The sequence below is a fragment of the Gouania willdenowi genome, unplaced genomic scaffold (assembly GCF_900634775.1).
Source record: "Gouania willdenowi unplaced genomic scaffold, fGouWil2.1 scaffold_332_arrow_ctg1, whole genome shotgun sequence".
Classification (NCBI taxonomy): Eukaryota; Metazoa; Chordata; class Actinopteri; order Blenniiformes; family Gobiesocidae; genus Gouania; species Gouania willdenowi.
This window is the reverse complement of record NW_021145094.1, coordinates 529,265-539,185: the sequence shown is the minus strand read 5'-3', so window position 1 is coordinate 539,185 and position 9,921 is coordinate 529,265. Positions and strand designations below refer to the sequence as shown.

At 44.8% G+C, this 9,921-nt stretch overlaps 1 pseudogene; it reads left to right on the top strand.

Annotated features, from left to right (window-relative positions):
- The window catches only part of LOC114459603 (runt-related transcription factor 1-like), a 10,652-nt pseudogene extending 2,841 nt beyond the window's left edge, over positions 1 to 7,811 (top strand).
- The last annotated feature ends 2,110 nt before the right edge of the window (positions 7,812 to 9,921 follow it).

Below are 9,921 nucleotides of genomic sequence, written 5' to 3'. Positions count from 1 at the left end.
CACCATCATCACCATCATCACATCATCATCCATCTCATCATCATCATCATCATCACCAGCATCACCATCATCCATCATCAGCACCACCACCAATCATCACCATCATCACCATCATCATCAGCATCATCAGCATCATCCACCATCATCACCATCATCCCATCATCATCACCATCATCAATCAATCATCATCATCATCATCTCATCACATCATCAACATAAGCACCATCTCATCACCATCATCACCATCATCACCTATCATCATCATCATCATCATCATCATCATCATCACATCACACATCATCATCATCATCATCATCATCATCACATCATCATCATCATCATCATCTCATCATCATCATCATCATCATCATCAAATCAGTTTTTATGAGGTGAACGGAAGAATAAATAACAATAAATAAATATTTTAAAAATGACTAATGTTCACCTTTATGATACTTTGTTATTTTTCTGTCTTTCTGCTGTGTGTTTTATTTTTATAATGATGTATGTTTCCATTTGTTGCTCTATTATCCTGTGTGTAGTATGAATATCTGCTCTTATACTGTAAATACTGTATATCATGTGTGTTATTGATTTAATACTGCACCGTTAACATGTGACCTAGTCCACAATGACCTCTCTGGTGGATGGTTCTACACGGAGGTGTGACTTCCTGTTTGTGTCCCGTCTCAGGTGGTGGTTCTGGGAGATGTTTCTGATGGCGTTCCTGGTAACGGTCATGGCGGGAAACGATGAGAACTACTCTGCAGAGCTAGCAACGCCACGGCGGCTATCAAGAACCAAGTGGCTCGATTCAACGACCTGAGATTTGTGGGACGCAGTGGACGAGGTAGGGGGTCAAAGGTCACCCCCTCAGTGCCAGATGTTTTTGAGCATTTTGACTGATTTTAAAAACCCACAGAATATTTGAAGATTAAGATTAAAGTCTCTAATTTAATCAGAAAAAATTGTTTTGTTTCTAGCTTGTTCTACACAAATCACTAATTTGTGACAAAAAGCTGAGAAAAACGTCTTTTTCTGAAAAAAGCTATAGTGACTTTGAAGCAACTCTTTTTTTTTTTTGCTTTATTGAGCCTCAACATTGTTTCCTTCTATAACTAAAGAAACACTGAGACCAGGCTTTTGATGGAACATTATTAATTATTATTAGTATGGTTCTATGTCATAGTTGAATGGATTTTCTTACGTTATTTTGACGTTCCTCCAAGTCCTCTCCCCCCGTCAATCACACAGACATAACTTCCTCTTCCGCCTGACACACAGATGACTGTTTAGCCCGGTTAGTTGATGGTTTTATCTCACAATCGCAACATAATCAATAATCTACTCAGATCCACATGTTCTGTGTTAGTATGTGGTGCTGTGATGCTGGATACGTCACACTCACTGTAGCTGCTTCGTCACTCCTCTTCCTTCCTTTCTTCCTCCAGCTAATAGTAGCTACAGTGGCTAATCTCTCATTCTAAAGGTGTACGCCACCTTCGGGCACTACATCACATTACAGCTTAGATATTGATGAGACCTCCTCCGCCTGGGTGTTTTCTAGTAATCTCCGTGAAAAAACATAATAGACGTAATATTGCATTATATACAAATATTAGGTACCATAAAACACAGTGACTGTACAAAATATATAGGAATTTATTTGTTATTTTATTTTTTGGCACTGGAGTCATGTGACCATTGTTTTCCTTAAAAGGCCATGTTATTGAGATTTTTTTTCTTTAATAAAATAGTTTTGTGCTGCTTGACTTTAACATAAAACTGTTAGTTTCATGTCACACATGTTCGTTCTACCTCAGCTGTGTAGTAGAAGTTTACAGTGAAATGGTCCCATATTACAAGCTTTTAGGTTGGTTCTTCTTCTGTGTTCTTCACAGTGTAAATGGTGAAGCGACACTGCCCCCAGCAGGTCATGTATGGTATTTAAAGGTCCCCATACTATGCTATTTTTCACTCATCTCCCTTTGTTCTAACAATCCCAAAAACATAGTATTTGAGGTTTATTTCCTAAATTTGTCTGTTTTCCAGAGTTTTTCAGCCTCTGAAACGTCACTTTCTGACCAACTGGCTGTTTGCTGCCTGCTTATGCATATTCATGAGTGGGCGTGTCTATACACTGATTTGCCTGCATGACTCACTCTGAGGCAGATCAATGATCACCAAAGTGATTTTCTGTTGTTATCCAACACTGTTATTATTTTTTTCAGCAGTGTTGGGCGGTAACGCGTTACCCCAACATCACTTTGACGTGACTAGTACTATAACGCAATATTTTTTCTAAGAAATAACGCCGTTACCGTTACAATATGGTGCGTTTGTCCGTTACTTTGCTAGCAGTAATGTACTTCCTGTTTACAGTGGCGCTACATATTTTTGCGGTAACCGTGCCAAACCCGGTAAAAGTAGAAGAAGAAGCAATGGCAGCGTGTTTTTGTTTACATCACGTGCGCCAATCATGGCGAGTCAATGCGAGAACAGGACGAGCTTCTCAGAGTGGAAATACGCACATTATTTTTTGTCTCCAAAAGATGCATTGGTGAAGCTAAGCTAACGCTGCGGCTGGATTTTAACGGACTGAGACTGGGACAGGTCAGCTAAGCTATTGCACGGTATGTTGTAAATATGCAGCGTGTCGCTGCTGCTGAGTCACTGCTAACAGCAGCTAATTAGCCTGATATGTTTAGCATTGTGTAGCTGAGAAAAATGCTGTGAATTAGTTTTTCCGCATTTATTTTTATAAGCATTTTCAACAGCAGAATGTGCACCTGGAATATGCACAGCTTACTTTACATTACTGTGTTAAGGCTGAAAATTAGCTTTAATTTTGGAACAGCTGTTTTGTGCTTTATATGCATATCATTTATGGTTGTTTCATAGCAGTTGATCAACAGTGGATTATTATGTTATTACAGCACTAATATGAAGCTGTATGGACACAAATGACCCAAAATAAATAATACATTCTTTAACTCTAAGTAACTCAAAAGTTACTTTTTACAGTAACGCATACTGTTTGTGAAGTAATCAAAATAGTAACTGAGTTACTTTGTTAATGAAGTAACTAATAGTAACTAGTAACTTTTTTTAGTAACTAGCACAACACTGGTTTTCAGACAAATAACTGTACATTACAGTAAAACACTGATATTTCAGAGACTATTGTGACTCAGTCTCAGCGCTGTGTTCATCCAGCAGCAGCAGATTCAAACACTTACAGGAGTTTTAAGCGATATGTCACTTTCTTCTCCTCCTCATCCTTATTAAACAGGAATAGTTCATTTAAGGTAATATTTGTTTATCACCTCAACCATTGGGTCACAAACAATGGTTCTGTTGTTCCATTAGTGTGTGCTGACAACCCAGAGCACTGCTGATAGGATCCTATTATCACATTACCATTGTCATCAGCATTCATCTCTAACCATAGTGGTTTATAAGGACGCAGAGCTGCAACAGCTCCACCTGGTGGTCATGTCCAGCTCCATTTAACCTCACACATGCTCACTACACTGTGGCCCTGAAATAGGACAATGCAGGTCTGAAAATGGATGGATGGATGGATGGATGGATGGATGGATGGATGGATGGATGGATGGACGGATGGATGGACGGATGGATGGATGGACACACTCGCTAATTATAAAAGCCAGCATGGCGAGGGACAGTAATAGACTGACAAAGACCAATCACATTCCAAAGCCAACTAGAATATTTGTGTATATATATACACATATACAGTATAGCCTAGTACACAATCTAATGTGTTGATCTTCCTCCTCCAGGAAAAAGTTTCACTCTGACCATCACCGTGTTCAGCAGCCCCCCCCCAGGTGGCCACCTACCAGAGAGCCATTAAGATCACAGTGGACGGCCCTCGAGAGCCACGCCGTGAGTCACTTTCACTGTCCCATTGGTGCTGAACAGGAGGAGGGGGCGGGGTCTAAATCTGTGATCTTCTTCTTCCTCTTCCTACTGCCAGGTCATCGTCAGAAGATGGACGACGTTAAATCTGGTTCCCTCGCATTCTCTGAGAGGCTGACGGAGCTGGAGCAGCTGAGACGGAACACCATAAGGGCGACGCCCACACACCACCACCTTCACCACCACCACCACCTCCAGCAGCCGTCAGTCAGCAGCCGTCAAAACACCGTGCTAAACCCAGTTAGCACGTTCAACAGCCCAACGCACGCTACGCTAACCACAGGTCAGTTCCCCTCCCCCTCCCCCCACATGCCTCAGTTACATGTCTATTTCTGAGTACAGTAATGCTTTGTTTTAACCGTAGTCTGTAGTTTTTACCAAAGGCAGCAGCACATTGACTGGTAAACACGTTAGCACGTTAGCTCATCTGATAAAGGCTACGATTCGAGCTCCTAAAAATGAAAGTGTTTCTAAATGAACGCTGCACTTCTGTTCAACACTGAACTGAAAGCAAAGGTATCTGTTGATGTAGATGGCGTTGAAACAGTTAAAATAGCTACTGACAACCAATGCTACTGCAAAGTAATGCTAATGCTTTAGTTGGTGCCCCCTGCTGGCTGCCTTCATAATGTTCATAGAGCGTTTTCTCTCTTCTATACTTTAGTGAGACAACATTCAAACGTCCATCAAGTCTTCAAGTAATCTTAGATTTCTATGTGTGACACCATTGGAAAGATTAGAATCCACTCTTTCAGAATATGTTCCTGGATTCTCATGGTGCTCAGCCCATGAATGGTGTGTATGTTCCTCCTGCAGAGTCCAGACAGGTGGGGTCCTCCCCCTCCTGGTCCTACGACCAGTCCTACCCCTACCCGACCAGCGCCCTGTCCCCCCCCCGCTCTACTACGCTCAGTGAGCTCTCATCTAGACTAACAGGTAACCATTGTTTACACCTGTACAACTAACTAACTAACTAACTAACTAAACTAACCAAAGTTACATATGTAACTACGGTTCTATGAATCCCGGATGACTGCCAGAGGCGGTGCTTTAGCACTGGATATCTATGTCTCACATACACACTGGTCGAACACCCCTACCAACAAAGTCACCTGTGACCCCCCGGAGTCTATAAGTTCCAGTGTCACCGGTGGATCTTTTCCAAAGGAATCTTCTTGCCAAACCACAGTGACTGAATGTTCTGGCGGTCATTCACTGAACCGTAGTTACGTAGATAACGTTCATTCTATTTCATTCCTAATGACCCCCAGAGGCGATGCTTTAGCACTGGATGAGCATTGTCGACAGTGTCATGAGGAATTTGGACACCCACTTCACACACTGGATGCTGAGGGATTGATGGCCAAGACCTCTCCCAGAGGAGGAGGCATAGCCACTTTGACCCTGTAGAATCTGGTAAAGGTGCTGGGTGAGGTCCATGAGGCTCCAGTACAAACCACATGAAAGGGTACTTCAGAGAAGCCCACGAGGTAGATACACTCATCTTTGAGTGACATCTCAACCTGGATGGTGGAGGGAGAGCACTGGCCGTGTAGGCATGTGTAATGTCGTCCACCACCCAGTGAGATAGCCTCTGTTTTGACAGGGCCCTGCCCTGCCTTGGCCCGCCGTAGCAGACAAAAAGCTGGTTGCATTGGCATATGCTCGATGTAGCGTTAATGTAAGTCTTTAGGCCTCGAACTGGACACAGCAGTTCTGACACCCCTTCTGACGATGGTTCAAAGCGCGTCAACAGGATTGTCTGGCTAACGTACGATGGTGACAACACTTTTGGGAGAAGGCCAGGTTCAGCCACAGCATGACCCCGACCCCGTCAAGGTGTCTTCCACTGAAAGGGCATGTAGTTCACCAACCTGTTGAGCAGAGACAATGGATAGGAGAAATGCTGTTTTGACTGACACCCACTTGAGCTGCATTTGTGCCAAGGGTTCAAAGGGATGAAGACCCAAAGCCTGAAGTACCAGAGGCAGATTCCATGCTCTCCAGCAGGCGTAAAGTTCCCTGACACAGTCCTCTGAAGGAGGGACTGAAAAGACATTCTGCGCCTGTTGACGCCTGAAGAAAGCACGAACCCGAGCAGGGTTTTTGTGTGGGACATTGAGCTGCAGTCGAGCTAAGGCCCCACAAATTATAAACCCCATAGGGGTGTCGTCAGCCCCCTGCAACAGGCTCTGCCATGAGGAACAGGAGAGCAACTCAGAGGCGTGCGATGGGGAGTCCACCTCCAGATTTGTGAGAACTGTGTCGCTGATGTGGTGACGGACACGGCGTTTTCATCAGCCAGGGTCCTCATCTCTGGAGGTGCCGGAGCGGCGGCTCCAGGCTGAAGAGCCTTCAGAAGGTCTTTCATCTGACCCAGCTCAGCCAACAATCGGTTGACCTTGGCTGCCAAAAGTGCATTATAAATTAAAGCCATTATTATTAATTATTATTTACTCCAAGGCCTCTTGGCCCTTGGGCCACCATGGCCCCTCAGCTGGTCAATTGATGGCTGTGACCTGGCAGGGGAAGCGGGTCATCCAGGGGGTTGTCGGCTCTACCCTCTCAGTCTGGCCATACGTACTGACTATGCCATGTAGCCACAGTTCATGCATGGGTTTTCAGATAAGCCTGTCCTCAGACGATCGATGCCCAAACAGGGTGGGCAAAATCGTGACTATTCTTCAACTCCAGAGGGGCCATGCAATCCACACAGAGTGGAACATGGCGACAGTAGCACACCGGGAGCCGGAGTGAGGACACTGCCTTCACCGGAGATACTGCGCAGCACGCCGACAGCTCGAGCGGGAGCACTGCTGCTGGTCGACGAGCTAACCAGGTTCCAAGCAGCCTATGCTGCGGCGGGAACCCCAAATAAAGCCATGGGGCGCGTCGTAAGCTTGAGCTTGAGCACTGCCACTAATGACATGCTAACCACACAAGCTGAACGGAAAACAACAGCTTGAGCTACGAAAAATTAGATGGGCTTAGCTTGAGCGGGAGCACTGCTGCTAGCTAAGCGCTACTGCATTGAAAGGAAAACAACAGCCGAAGCTGCGATTTGGAAGGAGCTACCTGTCTGTTAGCTCAAGTGAAAGCACTGCTGCTAATGTGCACTAGGGTTAGGGTTTTCACAGGACTAACCATACATGCGCGAGAGGATTCAAGGAAGAGATTCACCGGTGACACCGGAACTTATAGACTCCGGGGGTCACTTGGTGGTCACAGGTGACTTTGTTGGTATAGGTGCTCCACCAGTGCGTACTTGAGATGTAGTCCAGTGCTAAAGCACTGCCGGAGGCGGTCGGTAGGAATGAAATAAAACTAACTACTGTAACTAACCTGTGACTCGTTCCTCAGCAGGGTCTGACCTCGGGCCGTTCGGTGATCCCAGGATGACCTTGGATCGACCTTTCACCTCTCTCCCCCCCTCTCTGACACACGTTTCTCTGACCCGCGAGTTCACTACCCCCCCCCAACGGCGGCCGCCTTCACCTACACGGCCTCCCACAACCCGGTATCCAACGGCGCCCTGGGCATCACCATGGCAACAACGCCGGGGGACGTTACCACACGTACCTCCCCCCCCTTATGCTGGAAACACCCCCCACCCCCCGACTCAGAGCGGACCCTTCCAGTCCACGTCGTCACCCTACCACCTGTACTACTCCACCACGTCTGGCTCTTACCAGTTCTCCATGATGGCTGGGGCCAGCGGGGGCGGGGACCCACGCTCACCCCCCGCCTCCACAGGCTCCTCCCTACTGCACCCCACTCTGCCCAACCACGGCCATGGGGTAGGGGTGGAGGTGGAGTCTAGCCACAGCGGGTCCCCCACAGCCGAGGCTGTGTGGAGACCCTACTGAGGAGAGGGCCGGAGCATGTTCTAGCTCATGGAGACCGGACAGACAAAAGGGTCAGAGCATGCTCTAGCACATGGAGACTGTAATGAAGAAAGGGGTGGAGCATGATCTAGCTCATAAAGACCATTCTGAAAAAAGGGGCAGAGCATGTTGTAGTTCATGGAGCGGACTAGAAGATCCTTCTCTAAACTTTAGGAGAACAAAGTTCTCTTTTGTATTTATATGTTTTAAACCCACGGCCTCAGCAGGTTCTGGATCAGTGGGTTCTTTAAGAACTGGAACTGTGTGTGTGTGTGTGTGTGTGTGTGTGTGCGCTGGATTAAAGAGGAACGGAAACACTTTGACAAACGCAAAGATTTTAGCCCTGCAGATATGTCACTAAGATGTTTGACTTCTGATAGAAAACATGAACATGTGTCCATGGTGTTTGTGAGTATCTGAATCCATTTTAATGGTTCCATGCTAGTAAACCAATGGTTCCCACTCACAATCAAGAAATACAAGATAGCTGCCTTCACTTCAATCTTACCATAACTTTGGTTCTGTCACACGTAGAAACATGATCTTTGTGGCAAAATGTAGGTTTTTGGGGACGAGAATTGTCATGAAATATCTTAAAATGCTGTAAATTTCATCCAGAGCCAGATATGACTCAACTCAACTTTATTTATTTAGCGCAAATTACTACAAAGTCATCTCAGTGTGCTTTAACAAATGATAAAGTCCGTTGTGAAAAGAAAGAACCCAACAAGATCCAAATGAACAAACATTTAGTGACAGTGGGAAGAAAAACTTCCTCTTTTTATAGGAATAAATCTCCATTAGAACCAGGTCCAGAGGTGGAGAACATCCGGTTCCAGAATCAGAATCAGAATCAGAAATGTTTTATTTGCCATGTACAGTTTTGAGGACAGTACAAGGAATTTGACTTGGTGGTTGGTGCACAAAACAAGCAACAAACCACCAAGTCAAATTCCACTGGTTGTTGTTAGTGAACAGAAGGACAAACAGAATAGAATAGAAGGATAGACCATCAGAATGTTCTAGACTAGTTGTGAACCATTGATCAGGAACCACCATCTCCAGCATCAAAACACCTGAAACAGAAAAGAGAACCCTCAGAGTTAGAGGAGAAGACACAGACTGCAGAACAACATGATACACTATGATACACTCATTCCTAGTGGTTATGTTAATATTAATATTAAATGTATTACAGCATCCTCCATGTTCTGAAATGTTACCACTACAGACAAGGTTTTGTCTTGTACTGGTCACAGGTAATGATCTCAGCTATCACTACAGAGAGGACCATGTCTGCTTTAAATTATACAGTGTATGCTTTAGTAAATAAATAGGATTTGAATGTAATCGTCTCTCGCAATGGTCTGAGGTGTTGACCATTGTGTGTAATGGTCTGTGATTGTGACCAAAACAATGAGACCAAGTCTGTTTTAGGTAAATGCTACTATACGGTTTACGCTTTAGCCACTGACGTGCAGTGACCACTAGGGTTGGGTAGGCACGTTGCAAATAGAGACCACCAATGACAATTTCATATGTTTCTGATGGCAAGTGTTAATCAAACAAAATCAACATCATAAACACCATTAAAGAAACATAAACATTATTTAATATAGCCTCCATACTCTCCACAACTATACTCATGACACGACAGCACATCTGTTGTTTGTGTTGGAAACAGAAACATTGGAGAAAATGACAACAACAACAACTCAGAACATCCTCAGTGAGGAGCATCCACAAAGTCAATCCTTCCTTTTGTTCCATTCACTGTAGAAAGTATCAACAATGTTCTGATCTTATCTTTGCTGAAGGTCTGGTAGCTCAGGTGTTGGTCTCCATCTTTTAAAAGATGTCGTTTTTCCTCAAAACAAAGTTTCTCTATCATCTCTAGCGCTGTCATCCTGACTGTAGTGTTATCCCGCCCACGAGCTAGAGAATGTAGCAGCAGCCACGCTGGATCAATTCACTAATGCACTGTGAACTTATGTATAGCATTTAGCATAGCTCGATTACGTTCAAAGGCAGCTCTCTACGCTGCCTTTGGACGTAAATGGTTTTCATCTTGAGGACCTGACTGCGCATACGC